This window comes from Halictus rubicundus, unplaced genomic scaffold, assembly GCF_050948215.1.
Source record: "Halictus rubicundus isolate RS-2024b unplaced genomic scaffold, iyHalRubi1_principal scaffold0022, whole genome shotgun sequence".
In the NCBI taxonomy this organism is placed as follows: domain Eukaryota; kingdom Metazoa; phylum Arthropoda; class Insecta; order Hymenoptera; family Halictidae; genus Halictus; species Halictus rubicundus.
The window spans coordinates 593,531-615,858 of NW_027488563.1; positions in this window are offsets into that span (position 1 = coordinate 593,531).

A 22,328-nucleotide genomic window follows, 5' to 3' on the forward strand; every position below is an offset into this window, starting at 1 on the left:
CTATCGTATCCTATCCTCTATCCGATCCTATCCTCTATCCTATCCTATCCACTATCCTATACTATTTTCTATCCTATCTTATCCTCTATCCTATACCATCCAATATCGTCTCCTATCCTCTATCCTATCCAATCACCTATCCTATCCTCTATCCGATCCTATCCTCTATCCTATCCTATCCTCTATCCTAACCAATCCTCTATCCTATCCTATCCTCTATCCTATCCTATCCTCAATCCTATCCTATCCTCTATCCTATCCAATCCTCTATCCTATCCTCTGTCCTATCCTCTATCCTATCCTCTATCCTAACCTCTCCTCTATCCTATCCTATCCTCTAACCTATCCTATCCTCAACCCTATCCTATACTCCATTATATCCTATGCGCTATCCTATCATATCCTCTATCCTATAATATCCTCTATCCTATCCAATCCTCTATCCTATCTTATTCTCTATCCTATCCTCTACCCTATCCTATCCTCTATCCTACCCTATCCACTATCCTATACTATTCTCTATCCTATCCTCTACCCTATCCTATCCCCTATCCTATCCTATCCTCTGTCCTATCCAATCCCCTATCCTATCCTCTATCCGTTCCTATCCTCTATCCTATCCTATCCTCTATACTATAATATCATCTATCCTATACTATTCTCTATCCTATCTTATCCTCAATCCTATCCTATCCTCTATCCTATCCAATCCTCTATCCTATCCTCTGTCCTATCCTCTATCCTATCCTCTATCCTAACCTCTCCTCTATCCTATCCTATCCTCTAACCTATCCTATCCTCAACCCTATCCTATACTCCATTATATCCTATGCGCTATCCTATCATATCCTCTATCCTATAATATCCTCTATCCTATCCAATCCTCTATCCTATACTCTATCCTATCCTCTATCCTATCCTATCCTCTATCCTATCCTATCTTCTATCCTATCCTATCCTCTAACCTATCCTATCCTGTATCCTATCCTGTCCTCTATCCTATCCTATCCTCCATCCTATAATATCCTCTATCCTATCCAATCCTCTATCCTATCCTATCCTCCATCGTCTCCTATCCTCTATCCTCTAATATCCTTTACACTATCCAATCATCTATCCTATGATATCTTCTATCCTATCCTATCCTCCATCGTCTCCAATCCTCTATCCTATCCAATCCCATATCCTATACTCTATCCTATCCTGTTCTCAATCCTATTCTATCCTCTATCCTCTAATATCCTTTATACTATCCAATCCTGTATCCTATCCAATCCTCTATCCTATCCTATCCTCCATCGTCTCCTATCCTCTATCCTCTAATATCCTTTATACTATCCAATCCTCTATCCTATCATATCCTCTATCCTATCCTATCCTCCATCGTCTCCAATCCTCTATCCTATCCAATCCCATATCCTATCCTCTATCCTATCCTGTTCTCAATCCTATTCTATCCTCTATCCTCTAATATCCTTTATACTATCCAATCCTGTATCCTATCCAATCCTCTATCCTATCCTATCCTCCATCGTCTCCTATCCTCTATCCTCTAATATCCTTTATACTATCCAATCCTCTATCCTATCATATCCTCTATCCTATCCTATCCTCCATCGTCTCCAATCCTCTATCATATCCAATCCCATATCCTATCCTCTATTCTATCCTATCCTCTATCCTATATTATCCTCTATCCTATCCTATGATCTCTCCTATCCTATCCTCTATCCTATCCTATCCTCTATCCTATCCAATGCTCCATCCTATCCTATCCTATATCTTCTCCTATCCTCTATTATATCCTATCCTCTATCCTATCCTATCCTCTATCCTATCATATCCTCTATCCTATCCTATCCTCTACCCTATCCTATCCTCTATCCTATCCTATCCTCTATCCTATACTATCCGCTATCCTATCCTGTCCTCTATCCTATCCTATACTCTATCCTAACCTATCCTCTATCCTATCCTATTCTCTATCCTATCCTATCCTGAACCCTATCCTATCCTCATTCCTATCCTATACTCCATTATATCCTATCCGCTATCCTATCATATCCTCTATCCTATCCTCTATCCTATACTCTATCCTATCCTATCCTCCATCGTCTCCTATCCTTTATCCTATCCAATCCCCTATCCTATCCTCTATCCTATCCTATCCTGTATCCTATCCTATCCTCTATCCTATCCTATCCTCTATCCTATAATATCCTCTATCCTCCCCTATCCTCTGTCCTATCCGATCCTCTATCCTATCCTATCCTCTATCCTATAATATCCTCTATCCTATCCTATACTCTATCCTATAATATCCTCTATCCTATCCTATCCTATCCTCTATCCTATCCTATCCTTTATCTTATCGTATCCTCTATCCTATCCTATCCTCTATCCTATCCTATCCTGTATCCTATAATATCTTCTATCTTATTCAGTCCTCTATCCTATCCTCTATCTTATCCTCTATACTATCCTATCCTCTATCCTATCCTGTCCTCTATCCTATCGTATCCTCAATCCTATCCCATCCTCTATCCAATCCTGCCCTCTATCCTATCCTATAATGTATCCTATAATATCCTCTATCCTATCCTATCCTCTACCCTATCCAATCAACTATCTTATCCTCTATCCTATCCTATTCTCTATCCTATCCCATCCTCTATCCTATCCTACCCTCTATCCTATCCTATCCTCCATCCTATATTATCCTCTATCCTATCGTATCCTCTGTCCTATTCTATCCTCTATCCTATCCTATCCTCTATCCTATAATATCCTCTATCCTATCCTATCCTCTATCCGATCCTATCCTCTATCCTATCCTATCCTCAATCCTATCCCATCCTCTATCCAATCCTGCCCTCTATCCTATCCTATAATGTATCCTATAATATCCTCTATCCTATCCTATCCTCTACCCTATCCAATCAACTATCTTATCCTCTATCCTATCCTATTCTCTATCCTATCCCATCCTCTATCCTATCCTACCCTCTATCCTATCCTATCCTCCATCCTATATTATCCTCTATCCTATAGTATCCTCTGTCCTATTCTATCCTCTATCCGATCCTATCCTCCATCCTATCCTACCATCTGTCCTATCCTATCCTCCATCCAATAATATCCACTATCCTATAATATCCTCTATACTATCCTATCCACTATCCTATCCTATCCTCTATCCTATCCCATCCTCTATCCTATCCTACCCTCTATCCTATCCTATCATCCATCCTATATTATCCTCTATCCTAACGTATCCTCTGTCCTATCCTATCCTCTATCCTATCCTATCCTCTATCCTATCCTTCCATCTGTCCTATCCTATCCTCCATCCTATCCCATCCCCTATCCTATCCTATCCTCTATCCTATCTTATCCTCTATCATACAATATCCTTTATCCTATCCTATCCTCAATCCTATCCCATCCTCTATCCTATCCTGCCCTCTATCCTATCCTATCCTGTATCCTATCCTATCCTCCATCCTATATTATCCTCTATCCTATCCTATCCTCTATCCTATAATATCCTCTATCCTATCCTATCGTCTACCCTATCCTATCCTCTATCGTATCCTATCGTCTATCCTACAATATCCCCTATCCTATCCAATCCTCTATCCTATCCTCTATCCTATCCTATCCTCTATTCTATCGTATCCTCTATCCTATCCCATCCTTTACCGTATCCTATCCTCTATCCTATCCTCTATCCTATCCAATCCCCTACCCTATCCTCTATCCTATCCTATCCTCTATCCTATCCATTCCTACATCGTATCCTATCCTCCATCGTCTCCTATCCTCTATCCTATCCAATCCCCTATCCTATCCTCTATCCTATCCTATCCTCTATCCTATAATATCATCTATCCTATCCAATCTCTATCGTCCCCTGTCCCCTATCCTAGCAAATCCCCTATCTTATCCTCTATCGTCTCCTGCCCTATATCCTATCCAATCCCCTATCCTATCTTCTATCATCTCCTGTCCTCTATCCTATCCAATCCCCTATCCTGTCCTATCCTCTATCCTATCCTATCCTCAATCCTATCCTATCCTATGCTCTTTCCTATTCTATACTCTATCCTATCCTATCCTCTATCCTAACCTATCCTCTATCCTATCCTATCCTCTATCCTATCCTATCCTCTATCCTATTTTTTTTTTTTTCGAGGAGGTAATCTCGTTACGGATACCCGAACCCCCCCGGGGGGGGGGGGTGGTCCGGGTTATGTGGGACTCCTCGGCTGGTTGGTGCAACGCCGAGTATACCCACTAACTCCTCCCCGTCCGTCCCTAGACTCCTGGGGGCACCCGTGCTCTGCGCGCGCATGCCAATCCGGTGTGCCCCCGCCTTAGCATACCACCCACGGGGGGACGCGGCCCCCTCCCGTACCTACTCTATCCGAAGGCACCACGCAACGGACGACGTGGCGCCTTCCCCCCCTGTTAGGCCGCCCGATGAGCTTCCGGGCCCCCGCCCGAGATGCCCGGCGGCCTCCGGGGACGCCGTTGGTGACCGAGTGTAAGGGGATATCCGATCCCCCGCCTCGAGATCATCAAGGGCGTCCCCGCTCGCGTCAGAGGCGCCGCAACGGGGGTACGGGCGGCGCCTCCCCCCCCCCTTCGGCCGGGATCGTGTTTACGCTCCCGATCCCGTTCCGCAGCCTCCTTCCGCAGCATAACCCGCTCGCAGAAGGAAGCGAACCCCCTCCACGCCTCCTCGCAACCGGCTGCCGCAGCGACGACAGCCGGGAGCGAGAGGTCGTGGCCCACCGCGCGCCGCATGGCACGGCGCTCTCCCCCCCATGCCGGACACTCCTCCAGAGTGTGTTGCGCCGTGTCCCACGGCTCGCCGCAGTGGTGACACGCCTCCTCGGTCTCCCTCCCGATGCGACACAGGTAGTCGCCGAAGCACCCGTGCCCGCTCATCACCTGCGTCACACGGTAGGAGACCCTATGCCCCATCCATCCCCTGTTCCATTGATCGAACACCGGGAGGATGGCCCGAACGGCCCGCCTCTCGCCCTCCCTCGTCCCGGGAAGGCTATCGCGCCACTCCCGGGCTGCGTGCCGCCGAGCATGTCGCCTGAGCTCATCCACCATGAGCCGCGCCTGATCCGGGGCCACCCCCCGGAGCCGGAGTTCCCTGGAGTTCGTATGCACATCCGCCAACACGCGGGCCTCCAGCTCGAGGGGGATCAGCCCCGACATCACCATCGCCGTCGCGTATGAAATGGTGCGGTACCCCCGCACGATGCCTATGGCCAGCCTGCGCTCGATGCGACGCAGCAGCGACCGTGTGCCGCCACTGCGCCCCCTAGCCAAGACATCGTGCGCCCATACAGGGGCTCCGTACAGGACCAAAACTCGCACCACCACCGCGAACAGACGACGCACCCGTCCACAGGGTCCCCCGAGATTCGGGAGAAGGCGACCGAGCGCAGCGGTCGCCCTCTCCGCCCGGGGCGCCAGCGACTCAACGTGGCGGTCAAAACGCCACCGGCCGTCAAGCTCGAGTCCCAGGTACCGCATCTGGGACCCGACCTTGACCATCCCCTCCCCCACGCAGATCCAGCACTGGGGAGGCGCCGCCAACCGGGCCGAGCGGAGAAACCACATGGCCCTGGTTTTCTCGACGGACACCTCTAGGCCCAGCGAACGGATCGCGCGCACCGCGAGCCACGCGCCGCGCTCCGCCAGGCAGATGGCCTCCTTCGCATACCTCCCGGTGGCCAATACCAGCGTGTCGTCGGCGTAACACGTCAGGCTGACCCCGGGAGGCATCTCCTCCCGCAGGACGCGATCGTACGCAAGATTCCACAGCAACGGGCCCAACACCGAGCCCTGCGGAACCCCGCGCACGACGCCCCTGCGCACCATCCCGTACCGGCCGGGATACTCTATACCCCTGTCGGAGAGATAGCTCCCGATCACCCTTCTGAGATACAGAGGCACCCGGTGGAAGACCAGGGCCTCCATTATCCGATCCCAGGGGACGGTGTTGAACGCGTTAGCGATATCCAAGGATATCGCCAACGCAACACCGCCCCCCCTCGTACAGGCCTCCGAGAGAGCCCTCACCCGCCGAATAGCGTCGACGGTGGAGAGACCCTCCCGGAAGCCGAATTGAACCCCGCTCAGATCGGGGACCCCTCCCGCCGACAGGTGCCGGACGAGGCGTCCAACGAGTACGCGCTCGAACAACTTCCCCGCCTCGTCCAGCAGACAAATTGGCCGGTACCCTGAGGGCGAGTCCCGGGACTTGCCCCCCTTCGGAAGGAGGACCAACCTGCCCGACTTCCACTCCGTGGGGAACACCCCCTCCCTCAGACAGCCGTTATACAGCTGCCGGAGTTCAGCGGCGAGTCCCCCCTCCAGGGCCAAGACCAACGCGCGGCCCGGCACCCCGTCCGGGCCCGGGGCCTTGCGGCCCAACCGCCGCGCCCTGGCCATCGCCTCACCCAGCTCGCCGGCCGACACCTCCCACTCTGCGGACCAGGAGAGAGGCTCCTGTTCCCAATGGGAGCGGCGCAGTTGTCCCCCCTCTCGCGGGAAGAGGGACGCCACCACTCCCTCGAGCAGGTGGGGGTCCATCGACTCCGTCACCGGAGGCGCCCACGCGCGCAGCTTGTTCATGACAAGCTTGTACGGGCGCCCCCATGGATCGGAGTCCACCATGCCGACGAGCTCCGACCACGCGTCGGCCTTGGCCCGCGCGATAGCCCTGCCGAGAACCCCGAGCGCGGCTCGGTACTCCCCGCCGAGCCTCGCCGTCGCCTCCTCGTCGTCGCGCCTCCTACGCGCTCGGCCGTACCGACGCCGCGCGGCATTGCAGGCACGCCGGAGCTCCGCAATGCCGGCGGACCACCAGTACGCCGCCCTCCTGGGGGCGAACCGGCTGCGGGGCATGGCGGTGTCGCACACCGCCGTCATTACCTCCCGCAGCCGCCTCGCCCCTTGCGCAGGCGCCAGCTCGGACAGGGCCGGCCCCGTCCATGTCGCCGCGGCTACCGCGGCCCCGAACGCGTCCGCGTCCAGCCGCTTCAAGGCCCATTGCGGCCGTCGGTCCCCCCGGCCCGGCCGGGAATCCCGCGCGTGGAGGGTGGGCCATACGTCCATGACGATGGGCGTATGGTCTGACGCAATCTCTATCTCCTCGGCCACCCTCCATCCCGACACCCGGCGCACGGCCGAGGGAGTCCCCCATGTCAGGTCGACAATCGAGACCCCCTGCGGACGCACGCACGTCGGCGTGGATCCCCGGTTAATCAACCGGAGATCCAGGCCGGCCGCCCAGGTTAACACCTCGCTACCCCTAGTGGTCGTCCTGGGACTCCCCCACGATACCGCGTGGGCATTGAAGTCTCCCAAAACGAGAACCGGGTGGGCGCTGCACCGCGCGATGCAGCTGTTCAGCCCACCCAGGAACCCCCGAAATTGATCGAGGCCACAGCTCGGCGAGATGTAGATCCCGACAACCGCGATGTCCCCCCATTGCACCGCCACGAATCCCTCGCCCCGCTCCAGAAGGGAGACCGACGGGGACCGGGGGCGGCTTCCCGCCACTATTACTACGGAGCCGATCTCGTCCCCCACCCAGAAGGGGTGTTCGGGGATTGCGTACGGCTCCGCCGCAACTGCCAGCCCAGCCCCCCACCCGCGCACGGCTTGGACAAACAGGTCCTGTGCCGCGCGCGAGTGGTTGAGGTTCGCCTGCAGAACCGGAGTAGGATTAAAAGTACCTACTCTAACATGGGCTCTGCAGAGTCCCCTCCCTGGGAGGGCCGGGCCCCCGGCGCCGTCTGCGGCCGCTGCGCGGATGCAGCCCCAGACGCGCCCTTCTCTTTCGTCGCCGCGCGGCCCCTCTTGGGAGCCGGGGCACACGCTTTGGCCCCGAATCTATGGCCCGAAGGTCTCCCCAGGTCCGCGCAGAGCGGACACCTGGGGGCGGCCTTGCAGGCCGAAGCCCGGTGCTCCGCCGCCCCGCAGCGGTAGCACAACGCGCCTCTGTCGACCGCGCTCTTGCATGTCGCCCGCGTGTGCCCCGTCTCGAAGCAACGGAAGCATTGGAGGGGCCGCTCCCTCAGCGCCTCGACGCGGGCCGAGGACCAGCCGACCAGCAGCCGGCCTCCCGCCACCACTTTCTTGACGGCCGCGAGGGGGCCCTGGGCCCAACAGGAGCCCAGCGCCTGCTCCGAGGCGGGTCTGCGGATCTCGCCGACCCGGAACTCCGCCGCGGAACACCCCCCCGCCGCCGCCAGCGCCACCGCTACGTCCCGGGACGACACCGAGTCGTCCAGGCCCGCCACGCGCACCTCGCCACGCTTGACCGCCTGGGAGACCTTAACCCCGGTCCCCCCATGCGCCTCGGCGATCCTCCCGGAGAGGGCCCGTGCCTTCTCCTGGCACCCCGTGCCCCTGACCTCCAGGAGGATCCCGCCGGTTTTCGACCGCCTGGGAAGCACCCCCGACTCGATCCCGATAGCCTTGAGGTCCACCCTCTCTTTTGCCCTGGCCATCACCTCCGAATAAGTGAGCTTGCAGCTCTCGGGGATGGTGATGGCCACTGCTCCGGTTCTGGGGGTGCGTCCCAGGCCACCGTCCCTCCCGGCGGCGGGCTTCGCCGCGCTCGCGCCGCCCTGCACTCGTGCGCCGCCCGCCGCCCTCGGCTCCCTCGCAGCCTGCAGCCGTGAAGCGGCGGCAGCTGCCTCGGCCGCGACTGCTCTCGCCGCAGCCTCCTCCGCGGCCATCTTCTTCTTGGCCCTCTTCACCGCCTTGCTCGTCACCTCCATCCACGAGGCCGGGACGACCGGTGGCGGAATGACAACGGGGGGCACCACCCTCACGTTGGACACGACCACCGGTCCAGTCCCCTTGGTGACAGACGTCGCCGGCAGAGAAGCCACCGGCGTCGCCTCGCGCGCCGATTTACCCTCCGCCCGGAGGGCCGGGGCCAACCCGGCCAGAATCGTCCGGAACCGCTCCTCCATCCGGGCCTCTAGCTCCCGGTTCCTGGCCGTTATCAGCGCGCCGACCCGGAGAAGCAGGGCTTCGGAGTCCAAAACTCCCACTCCCTCCCCCGACGACCCCATCGCCTCCGTCCCCCGCGTACGGACCCCCGCTGTCGAGGAGGCGGGGGGCGCTTCCCCTGTTGGCGCATGTCCCGCCCGGCGACCGCTGTCGGTGTTCGCCCGCCGCCCGGCCTCCATTGACCGGAGCCTCGACCGGAGGTCACCCGCCTCCTTCGCGAGGGCCGCGTTCTGCTCGCGGAGACGGGCCACCTCCTGGCTCCCCTGCCACGCCATCCCGGTAAAGCACCGCTGCATCAAGGTGGTGCAGTGGGCCCTGGCGACTGTAGAACAATGCCGCAAGTCTTTAGCCAGGTCCCCCTTGAGGCCCTTTGAGACGGTGGAGACTCTCTCCACCCTCAACATCGCCTCCTCCACCTCCCCTACTAGCTGCGCTGTCGGCATCCTCCCACCCAGCTCGATGAGGTCACCGACCCTCCTCTTCTGACTCCTCCCGGCGCGGCCGCCGAGGGCCAGATCCATGATGGGCGTCCCCGACGAGCCCTCCCCGGGGTCCGTCCGCGACACCGACCCGCCGCGGGTGTGCTGCCCCCCCTCTAACCGGGTACGCTTGGGGTCAGAGACCCCAGATGTCGCGCCCCGCTTCTCCGCACCCCCGCGCGTCACGATCGAGCCGACGGAGCTCGAGATGGAAATGATTGTTTCATCCCCATCCGAGTCCTCGTCCGCGATGACCACGACCGCGTCCTCCCCGGCAGTAACCGCTGCCATCCCCTCCCCGGCAGTGACCGCTGCCGTCTCTTCCCCCACCGTCGCTGCTGCCGTATCGGCAGCCTCCCCCACAACATCGAGATTTTTTTCGTTATTTGTTTCCATTTCTGGTCCCACGAGATTGGCAGGAAAAAACACGTCCGCCCGGGCAGAGCCTCCTTGCCCGGGTAAGGCTAATTTCCGCTGGAGTTCGCCAGGTATCCAGACGTTGGTGCGCTAGTGGCTGATGTACCCCACCAGCCACGCCCTGTAACAAGGGCGTACCCTCTCACCGCGCACCAAGCTTAGGGTTGGGGATTTTTTATAGAGGTTATCATCCTCGCGGCCCGGCCGGTTAAGGCAAGACCACCGTTCCAGTAAAACATGACCACCGGTTTACGGCAAGGGCCCTGCGGCGACCTCCCCGGTCGTTATCGCAGGACCCATTCCGCGGTTTTTCATCCCTCCGTGTGAGCCTTACCGGCAAGGGAGGCCCTGCCAGGATCCGAAGATCCCGCCGGCATCGCCTTACACATCATTAGGACTACTTCCCGCGGAATACCCAGGGACCACCACGAGGAGGTGGAGCGTAGAGGATTTTAGGGATATGACCGCCACCACTGTGGCATACCTAGTAGTGGATCCGAGTCACCACTACTAAGCCCATATCCCCTCGGTCCCCATCCTCTATCCTATCCTATCCTCAACGCTATCCTATCCTCATTCCTATCCTATACTCCATTATATCCTATCCGCTATTCTATCCTATCCTCTGTCCTATCCATTCCTATATCCTGTCCTCTATCATATCCTATCCGCTTTCCTATAATATCATCTATCCTATCCAATCTCTATCGTCCCCTGTCATCTATCCTAGCAAATCGCCAATCTTATCCTGTATCGTCTCCTGCCCTCTATCCTATCCAATCCCCTATCTTATCTTCTATCGTCTCCTGTCCTTTATCCTATCCGATCCCCTATCCTATCCTCTATCCTATCCTATCCTCTATCCATTCCTATCCTCAATCCTATCCTATCCTATGCTCTTTCCTATTCTATACTCTATCCTATCCTATCCTCTATCCTATCCTATCCTCTATCGTCTCCTATCCTCTATCCTATCCAATCCCCTATCCAATCCTCTATCCTATCGTATCCTCTATAATATCGTATCCTCTATCATATTCTATCATCTATCCTATCCTATCCTCTATCCTATCCTATCCTCTATACTATCCTATTCTCTATCGTCTCCTGCCCTCTATTCTAGCAAATCCCCTATCTTATCCTCTATCGTCACCTGCCCTCTATCCTATCCAATCCCCTATCTTATCTTCTATCGTCTCCTGTCCTCTATCCTATCCAATCCCCAACATATCCTCTATCCTATCATATCCTCAATCCTATCCTATCCTATGCTCTTTCCTATTCTATCCTCTATCGCATCCTATCCTCTATCCTATCCAATCCTACATCCTATCCTATCCGCTATGCTATCCTATCCTCTATCCTATCCTATCCTCTATCCTATCCTATCCTCTATCCTATCCTATCCTCTACCCTATCCAATCCCCTATCCTATCCTCTATCCTATCCTATCCTCTATCCTATCCTATCCTCTATCCGACCCTATCCTCTATCCTATCCTATCCTCTATCCTATCCTATCCTCTATCCGACCCTATCCTCTATCCTATCCTATCCTCTATCCTATCCTATCCTCTATCCTATCCTATCCTCTATCCTATCCTATCCTCTATCCCATCCTCTATCCTATCCTATCCTCTATCTGATCCTATCCTCTAGAATATCCTATCCTCTATCCTATCCTATCCTCTATCCTATCCTATTCTCTATCCTATCCTCTACCCTATCCTATCCTCTATCCTATCCTATCCACTATCCTATACTATTCTCTATCCTATCCTCTACCCTATACTATCCCCTATCCGATCCTATCCTCTATTCTATCAAATCCCCTATCCTATCCTCTATCCGTTCCTATCCTCTATCCTTTCCTATCCTCTATCCTATAATATCAACTATCCTATACTATTCTCTATCCTATCTTATCCTCTATCCTATACCATCCTCTATCGTCTCCTATCCTCTATCCTCTCCAATCACCTATCCTATCCTCTATCCGATCCTATCCTCTATCCTATCCTATCCTCTATCCTATAATATCATCTATCCTATACTATTCTCTATCCTATCCCATCCTCCATCCTATCCTATTCTCTATCCTATCCTCTACCCTATCATATCCTCTATCCCATCCTATCCTCTATCCTATCCAATCCCCTATCCTATCCTCTATCCGATCCTATCCTCTATCCTATCCTATCCTCTATCCTATCCAATCCCCTATCCTATCCTCTATCCTATCCTCTATCCTATCCTCTATCCTATCCTATCCTCTATCCTATAATATCATCTATTCTATACTATTCTCTATCCTATCCTCTACCCTATCCTATCCTCCATCCTATACTATCATCTATCCTATCCTATTCTCTATCCTATCCTCTATCGTCTGCTCTATCCTATCCTATCCACTATCCTATCCTATCCTCAATCCTATCCTATCCTCTATCCTATCCAATTTCCTATCCTATCCTCTATTCTATCCAATCCCCTATCCTATCCTCTATCCGATCCTATCCTCTATCCTATCCTATCCTCTATCCTATACTATCCTCTATCGTATCCTATCCTTTATCCTATCCTATCCTCTATACTACCCAATCCCCTATCCTATCCTCTATCCGTTTCTATCCTCTATCCTATCCTACCCTCTATCCTATAATATCATCTATCCTATACTATACTCTATCCTATCCTATCCTCTATCCTATCCAATCCCCTATCCTATCCTCTATCCTATCCTATCCTCTATCATATCCTATTCTCTATCCTATCCAATCCCCTATCCTATCCTCTATCCTATCCTATCCTCTATCCTATCCTATCCTCTATCCTATCCTATCCTCTATCCTACCCTATCCTCTATCCTATCCTATCCACTATCATATCCTATTCTCTATCCTATCCAATCCCCTATCCTATCCTCTATCCTATTCTATCCACTATCCTATACTATTCTCTATCCTATCCTCTACCCTATCCTATCCCCTATCCTATCCTATCCCCTATCCTATCCAATCCCCTATCCTATCCTCTATCCGTTTCTATCCTCTATCCTATCCTATCCCCTATCCTATCCTATCCTCTATCCTATCCAATCCCCTATCCTATCCTCTATCCGTTTCTATCCTCTATCCTATCCTACCCTCTATCCTATAATATCTTCTATCCTATACTATTCTCTATCCTATCCTATCCTCTATCCTATCCTATCCTCTATCCTATACTATCTTCTAACCTATCCTATTCTCTATCCTATCCTCTATCGTCTGTTCTATCCTATCCTATCCACTATCCTATCCTATCCTCTATCCTATCCAATCCCCTATCTTATCCTCTATCCGATCCTATCCTCTATCCTATCCTATCCTCTACCCTATCCTATCCTTTATCCTATCCTATCCTCTATACTAGCCAATCCCCTATCCTATCCTCTATCCTATCCTATCCTGAACCCTATCGTATCCTCAATCCTATCCTATACTCCATTCTATCCTATCCTCTATTCTATCCAATCTTCTATCCTATCCTCTATCCTATCCTCTATCCTATCCTCTATCCTATCCTCTATCCTATCCTATCCTCTATCCTATAATATCATCTATTCTATACTATTCTCTATCCTATCCTCTACCCTATCCTATCCTCCATCCTATACTATCATCTATCCTATCCTCTATCGTCTGTTCTATCCTATCCTATCCACTATCCTATCCTATCCTCTATCCTATCCAATCCCCTATCCTATCCTCTATCCGATCCTATCCTCTATCCTATCCTATCCTCTACCCTATCCTATCCTTTATCCTATCCTATCCTCTATACTAGCCAATCCCCTATCCTATCCTCTATCCTATCCTATCCTGAACCCTATCGTATCCTCAATCCTATCCTATACTCCATTCTATCCTATCCTCTATTCTATCCAATCTTCTATCCTATCCTCTATCCTATCCTCTATCCTATCCTCAATCCTATCCTATCCTCTATGCTATCCAATTTCCTATCCTATCCTCTATTCTATCCAATCCCCTATCCTATCCTCTATCCGAACCTATCCTCTATTATATCTTATCCTCTATCCTATAATATCATCTATCCTATACTATTCTGTATTCCTTCCTATCCTCTATACAATCGAATCCTCTATCCTATCATATCCTCTATCCAATCTTATCCTCTATCCTATCCTATCCTCTATCCTATCCAATCCCCTATCCTATCCTCTATCCTATCCTATCCTCTATCATATCCTATTCTCTATCCTATCCAATCCCCTATCCTATCCTCTATCCTATCCTATCCTCTATCCTATCCTATCCTCTATCCTACCCTATCCTCTATCCTATCCTATCCTCTATCCTATAATATCATCTCTCCTATACTATTCTTTATCCTATCGTATCCTCTATCCTACCCTATCCTCTATCGTATCCTATCCTGTACCCTATCCAATCCCCCATCCTATCCTCTATCCTATCCTATCCACTATCCTATCCTATCCTCAATCCTATCCTATCCTCTATCCTACCCTATCCTCTATCCTATCCTATCCTCTATCCGATCCTATCGTCTATCCTATCCTATCCTCTATCTTATCCAATCCCCTATCGTATCCTTTATCCGTTCCGATCCTCTATCCTATCCTATCCTCTATCCTATACTATTCTCTATCCTATCCTCTACCCTATCCTATCCCCTATCCTATCCTATCCCCTATCCTATCCAATCCCCTATCCTATCCTCTATCCGTTTCTATCCTCTATCCTATCCTATCCCCTATCCTATCCTATCCTCTATCCTATCCAATCCCCTATCCTATCCTCTATCCGTTTCTATCCTCTATCCTATCCTACCCTCTATCCTATAATATCATCTATCCTATACTATTCTCTATCCTATCCTATCCTCTATCCTATCCTATCCTCTATCCTATACTATCTTCTAACCTATCCTATTCTCTATCCTATCCTCTATCGTCTGTTCTATCCTATCCTATCCACTATCCTATCCTATCCTCTATCCTATCCAATCCCCTATCTTATCCTCTATCCGATCCTATCCTCTATCCTATCCTATCCTCTACCCTATCCTATCCTTTATCCTATCCTATCCTCTATACTAGCCAATCCCCTATCCTATCCTCTATCCTATCCTATCCTGAACCCTATCGTATCCTCAATCCTATCCTATACTCCATTCTATCCTATCCTCTATTCTATCCAATCTTCTATCCTATCCTCTATCCTATCCTCTATCCTATCCTCTATCCTATCCTCTATCCTATCCTATCCTCTATCCTATAATATCATCTATTCTATACTATTCTCTATCCTATCCTCTACCCTATCCTATCCTCCATCCTATACTATCATCTATCCTATCCTATTCTCTATCCTATCCTCTATCGTCTGTTCTATCCTATCCTATCCACTATCCTATCCTATCCTCTATCCTATCCAATCCCCTATCCTATCCTCTATCCGATCCTATCCTCTATCCTATCCTATCCTCTACCCTATCCTATACTTTATCCTATCCTATCCTCTATACTAGCCAATCCCCTATCCTATCCTCTATCCTATCCTATCCTGAACCGTATCGTATCCTCAATCCTATCCTATACTCCATTCTATCCAATCTTCTATCCTATCCTCTATCCTATCCTCTATCCTATCCTCAATCCTATCCTATCCTCTATGCTATCCAATTTCCTATCCTATCCTCTATTCTATCCAATCCCCTATCCTATCCTCTATCCGAACCTATCCTCTATTATATCTTATCCTCTATCCTATAATATCATCTATCCTATACTATTCTGTATTCCTTCCTATCCTCTATACAATCGAATCCTCTATCCTATCATATCCTCTATCCAATCTTATCCTCTATCCTATCCTATCCTCTATCCTATCCAATCCCCTATCCTATCCTCTATCCTATCCTATCCTCTATCATATCCTATTCTCTATCCTATCCAATCCCCTATCCTATCCTCTATCCTATCCTATCCTCTATCCTATCCTATCCTCTATCCTACCCTATCCTCTATCCTATCCTATCCTCTATCCTATAATATCATCTCTCCTATACTATTCTTTATCCTATCGTATCCTCTATCCTACCCTATCCTCTATCGTATCCTATCCTGTACCCTATCCAATCCCCCATCCTATCCTCTATCCTATCCTATCCACTATCCTATCCTATCCTCAATCCTATCCTATCCTCTATCCTACCCTATCCTCTATCCTATCCTATCCTCTATCCGATCCTATCGTCTATCCTATCCTATCCTCTATCTTATCCAATCCCCTATCGTATCCTTTATCCGTTCCGATCCTCTATCCTATCCTATCCTCTATCCTATACTATTCTCTATCCTATCCTATCATCTATCCTATAATATCCTGTATCCTATCCAATCCTCTATCCTATAATCTCCTCTATCCTATCCAATCCTCTATCCTATCCTCTATTGTCTCCTATCCTCCACCCTATCCAATCCCCTATCCAATCCTCTATCCTATCCTATCCTCTATCCTATCCAATCCCCTATCCTATCATCTATCCTATCCTATACTCTATCCTATCCTATCCCCTATCCTATCATCTATCCTATCCTATACTCTATCCTATCCTATCCTCTATCATATCCTATTCTCTATCCTATCCAATCCCCTATCCTATCCTCTATCCTATCCTATCCTCTATCCTATCCTATCCTCTATCCTATCCTATCCTCTATCCTATCCTATCCTCTATCCTATCCTATCCTCTATCCTATCCTATCCTCTATCCTATCCTATCTGCTATCCTATCCTCTATAATATCCTATCCTCTTTCCTATAGTATCATCTATCCTATCCGATTCTCTATTATATTCTATCCTCTAACTTATGCTATCCTCTATCCTATCCATTCCTCTATCCTATCCAATCCCCTATCCTACCCTCTATCCTATCCTATCCTCTCTCCTATCCTATCCTGTATCCTATCCTATACTTTGTCGTATCCCATCCTCTATCATATCCTATTCTCTATCCTATCCAATCCTCTCGCCTATCCAATCCCCTATCCTATCCTCTATCCTAACGTATCCTCTATCCTATAATATCCCCTATCCTATCCAATCCTCTATCCTATCCTCTATTCTATCCTCTACCCTATCCTATCCTCAATCCTACCCTATCCTCTATCGTATCCTATCCCCTACCCTATCCATTAGCCCATCCTATCCTCTATCCTATCCTATCCAATTCCCTATCCTATCCTCCATCCTACCCAATTCTCTATCCTATCCGATCCCCTACCATATCCTCTATCCTATCTTATCCACTATCATATCCTACCCTCAATCCCATTATATCCTCTATCCTATCCTCCTTTATACTATCCAATCCTCTATCGTATCCTCTATCCTATCCTATCCTCTATCCTATCCTATCCTCTATCCTATCCTATCCTCTATCCTACCCTATCCTCTATCCTATCCTATCCTCTATCCGATCCTATCGTCTATCCTATCCTATCCTCTATCCTATCCTCTCTCCTATCCTATCCTGTATCCTATCCTATACTTTGTCGTATCCCATCCTCTATCATATCCTATTCTCTATCCTATCCAATCCTCTCGCCTATCCAATCCCCTATCCTATCCTCTATCCTAACGTATCCTCTATCCTATAATATCCCCTATCCTATCCAATCCTCTATCCTATCCTCTATTCTATCCTCTACCCTATCCTATCCTCAATCCTACCCTATCCTCTATCGTATCCTATCCCCTACCCTATCCATTAGCCCATCCTATCCTCTATCCTATCCTATCCAATTCCCTATCCTATCCTCCATCCTACCCAATTCTCTATCCTATCCGATCCCCTACCATATCCTCTATCCTATCTTATCCACTATCATATCCTACCCTCAATCCCATTATATCCTCTATCCTATCCTCCTTTATACTATCCAATCCTCTATCGTATCCTCTATCCTATCCTATCCTCTATCCTATCCTATCCTCTATCCTATCCTATCCTCTATCCTACCCTATCCTCTATCCTATCCTATCCTCTATCCGATCCTATCGTCTATCCTATCCTATCCTCTATCCTATCCAATCCCCTATCCTATCCTTTATCCGTTCCTATCCTCTATCCTATCCTATCCTCTATCCTATAATATCCTGTATCCTATCCAGTCCTCTATCCTATAATATCCTCTATCCTATCCAATCCTCTATCCTATCCAATCGTCTATCCTATCCTCTATCGTCTCCTATCCTCCACCTTATCCAATCCGCTATCCAATCCTCTATCCTATAATATCCTCTATCCTATCCAATCCCCTATCCTATCATCTATCCTATCCTATACTCTATCCTATCCTATCCTCCATCCTATCCAATCCCCTATCCTATCCTCTATCCTATCCTATCCTCTATCCTATCATATCCTCTATCCTATCCTATCCTCTATCCTATCCTGTCCTCTACCCTACCCTATCCTCTATCCTATCCTATCCTCTATCCGATCCTATCGTCTATCCTATCCTATCCTCTATCCTATCCAATCCTCTATCCTATCCTTTATCCGATCCTATCCTGTATCCTATACTATCCTCTATCCTATAATATCATCTATCCTATACTATTCTCTATCCTATCCTTTCCTCTATCCTATTATATCCTCTATCCTATCCTCTCCTTTATACTATCCAATCCTCTATCGTATCCTCTGTCCTATCCTATCCTCTATCCTATCCTATCCTCTATCCTACCCTATCCTCTATCCTATCCTATCCTCTATCCGATCCTATCGTCTATCCTATCCTATCCTCTATCCTATCCAATCCCCTATCCTATCCTTTATCCGTTCCTATCCTCTATACTATCCTATCCTCTATCCTATAATATCCTCTATCCTATACTATTCTCTATCCTATCCTATCATCTATCCTATAATATCCTGTATTCTATCCAATCCTCTATCCTATAATATCCTCTATCCTATCCAATCCTCTATCCTATCCTCTATCGTCTCCTATCCTCCACCCTATCCAATCCCCTATCCAATCCTCTATCCTATCCTATCCTCTATCCTATCCTATCCTCTATCCTATCCTATCCACTATCCTATACAATTCTCTATCCTATCCTCTACCCTATCCTATCCCCTATCCTATCCTATCCTCTATCCTATCCAATCCCCTATCTTATCCTCTATCCGTTCCTATCCTCTATCCTTTCCTATCCTCTATCCTATAATATCAACTATCCTATACTATTCTCTATCCTATCTTATCCTCTATCCTATACCATCCTCTATCGTCTCCTATCCTCTATCCCATCCAATCACCTATCCTATCCTCTACCCTATCCTATCCCCTATCCTATCCTATCCTCTATCCTATCCAATCCCCTATCCTATCCTCTATCCGTTTCTATCCTCTATCCTATCCTACCCTCTATCCTATAATATCATCTATCCTATACTATTCTCTATCCTATCCTATCCTCTATCCTATCCTATCCTCTATCCTATCCTATCCTCTACCCTATCCTATCCTTTATCCTATCCTATCCTCTATACTAGCCAATCCCCTATCCTATCCTCTATCCTATCCTATCCTGAACCCTATCGTATCCTCAATCCTATCCTATACTTCATTCTATCCTATCCTCTATTCTATCCAATCTTCTATCCTATCCTCTATCCTATCCTCTATCCTATCCTCTATCCTATCCTCTATCCTATCCTATCCTCTATCCTATAATATCATCTATTCTATACTATTCTCTATCCTATCCTCTACCCTATCCTATCCTCCATCCTATACTATCATCTATCCTATCCTCTATCGTCTGTTCTATCCTATCCTATCCACTATCCTATCCTATCCTCTATCCTATCCAATCCCCTATCCTATCCTCTATCCGATCCTATCCTCTATCCTATCCTATCCTCTACCCTATCCTATCCTGAACCCTATCGTATCCTCAATCCTATCCTATACTCCATTCTATCCTATCCTCTATTCTATCCAATCTTCTATCCTATCCTGTCCTCTATCCTATCCTCTATCGTCTCCTATCCTCCACCCTATCCAATCCCCTATCCAATCCTCTATCCTATCCTATCCTCTATCCTATCCAATCCCCTATCCTATCCTATCCTCTATCATATCCTATTCTCTATCCTATCCAATCCCCTATCCTATCCTCTATCCTATCCTATCCTCTATCCTATCCTATCCTCTATCCTATCCTATCCTCTATCCTACCCTATCCTCTATCCTATCCTATCCACTATCATATCCTATTCTCTATCCTATCCAATCCCCTATCCTATCCTCTATCCTATTCTATCCACTATCCTATACTATTCTCTATCCTATCCAATCCCCTATCCTATCCTCTATCCTATCCTATCCTCTATCCTATCCTATCCTCTATCCTACCCTATCCTCTATCCTATCCTATCCTCTATCCTATAATATCATCTCTCCTATACTATTCTTTATCCTATCGTATCCTCTATCCTACCCTATCCTCTATCGTATCCTATCCTGTACCCTATCCAATCCCCCATCCTATCCTCTATCCTATCCTATCCACTATCCTATCCTATCCTCAATCCTATCCTATCCTCTATCCTACCCTATCCTCTATCCTATCCTATCCTCTATCCGATCCTATCGTCTATCCTATCCTATCCTCTATCTTATCCAATCCCCTATCGTATCCTTTATCCGTTCCGATCCTCTATCCTATCCTATCCTCTATCCTATACTATTCTCTATCCTATCCTATCATCTATCCTATAATATCCTGTATCCTATCCAATCCTCTATCCTATAATCTCCTCTATCCTATCCAATCCTCTATCCTATCCTCTATCGTCTCCTATCCTCCACCCTATCCAATCCCCTATCCAATCCTCTATCCTATCCTATCCTCTATCCTATCCAATCCCCTATCCTATCATCTATCCTATCCTATACTCTATCCTATCCTATCCCCTATCCTATCATCTATCCTATCCTATACTCTATCCTATCCTATCCTCTATCATATCCTATTCTCTATCCTATCCAATCCCCTATCCTATCCTCTATCCTATCCTATCCTCTATCCTATCCTATCCTCTATCCTATCCTATCCTCTATCCTATCCTATCCTCTATCCTATCCTATCCTCTATCCTATCCTATCCTCTATCCTATCCTATCCTCTATCCTATCCTATCCTGTATCCTATCCTATACTCCATCGTATCCAATCCCCTATCCTATACTCCATCCTATCCTACCCGCTATCCTTTTATATCCTCTATCATATCATATCCTCTATCGTCTGCTCTATCATATACTATCCTCTATCGTCTGGTCTATCCTATTCTCTATCGTCTGTTCTATCCTATCCTATCCTCTATCCTATCCAATCCACTATCCTATCCTCTATCCTATCCTATCTGCTATCCTATCCTCTATAATATCCTATTCTCTTTCCTATAGTATCATCTATCCTATCCGATTCTCTATTATATTCTATCCTCTAACTTATGCTATCCTCTATCCTATCCATTCCTCTATCCTATCCAATCCCCTATCCTACCCTCTATCCTATCCTATCCTCTCTCCTATCCTATCCTGTATCCTATCCTATACTTTATCGTATCCCATCCTCTATCATATCCTATTCTCTATCCTATCCAATCCTCTCGCCTATCCAATCCCCTATCCTATCCTCTATCCTAACGTATCCTCTATCCTATAATATCCCCTATCCTATCCAATCCTCTATCCTATCCTCTATTCTATCCTCTACCCTATCCTATCCTCAATCCTACCCTATCCTCTATCGTATCCTATCCCCTACCCTATCCATTAGCCCATCCTATCCTCTATCCTATCCTATCCAATTCCCTATCCTATCCTCCATCCTACCCAATTCTCTATCCTATCCGATCCCCTACCATATCCTCTATCCTATCTTATCCACTATCATATCCTACCCTCAATCCCATTATATCCTCTATCCTATCCTCTCCTTTATACTATCCAATCCTCTATCGTATCCTCTATCCTATCCTATCCTCTATCCTATCCTATCCTCTATCCTATCCTATCCTCTATCCTACCCTATCCTCTATCCTATCCTATCCTCTATCCGATCCTATCGTCTATCCTATCCTATCCTCTATCCTATCCAATCCCCTATCCTATCCTTTATCCGTTCCTATCCTCTATCCTATCCTATCCTCTATCCTATAATATCCTGTATCCTATCCAGTCCTCTATCCTATAATATCCTCTATCCTATCCAATCCTCTATCCTATCCTCTATCGTCTCCTATCCTCCACCTTATCCAATCC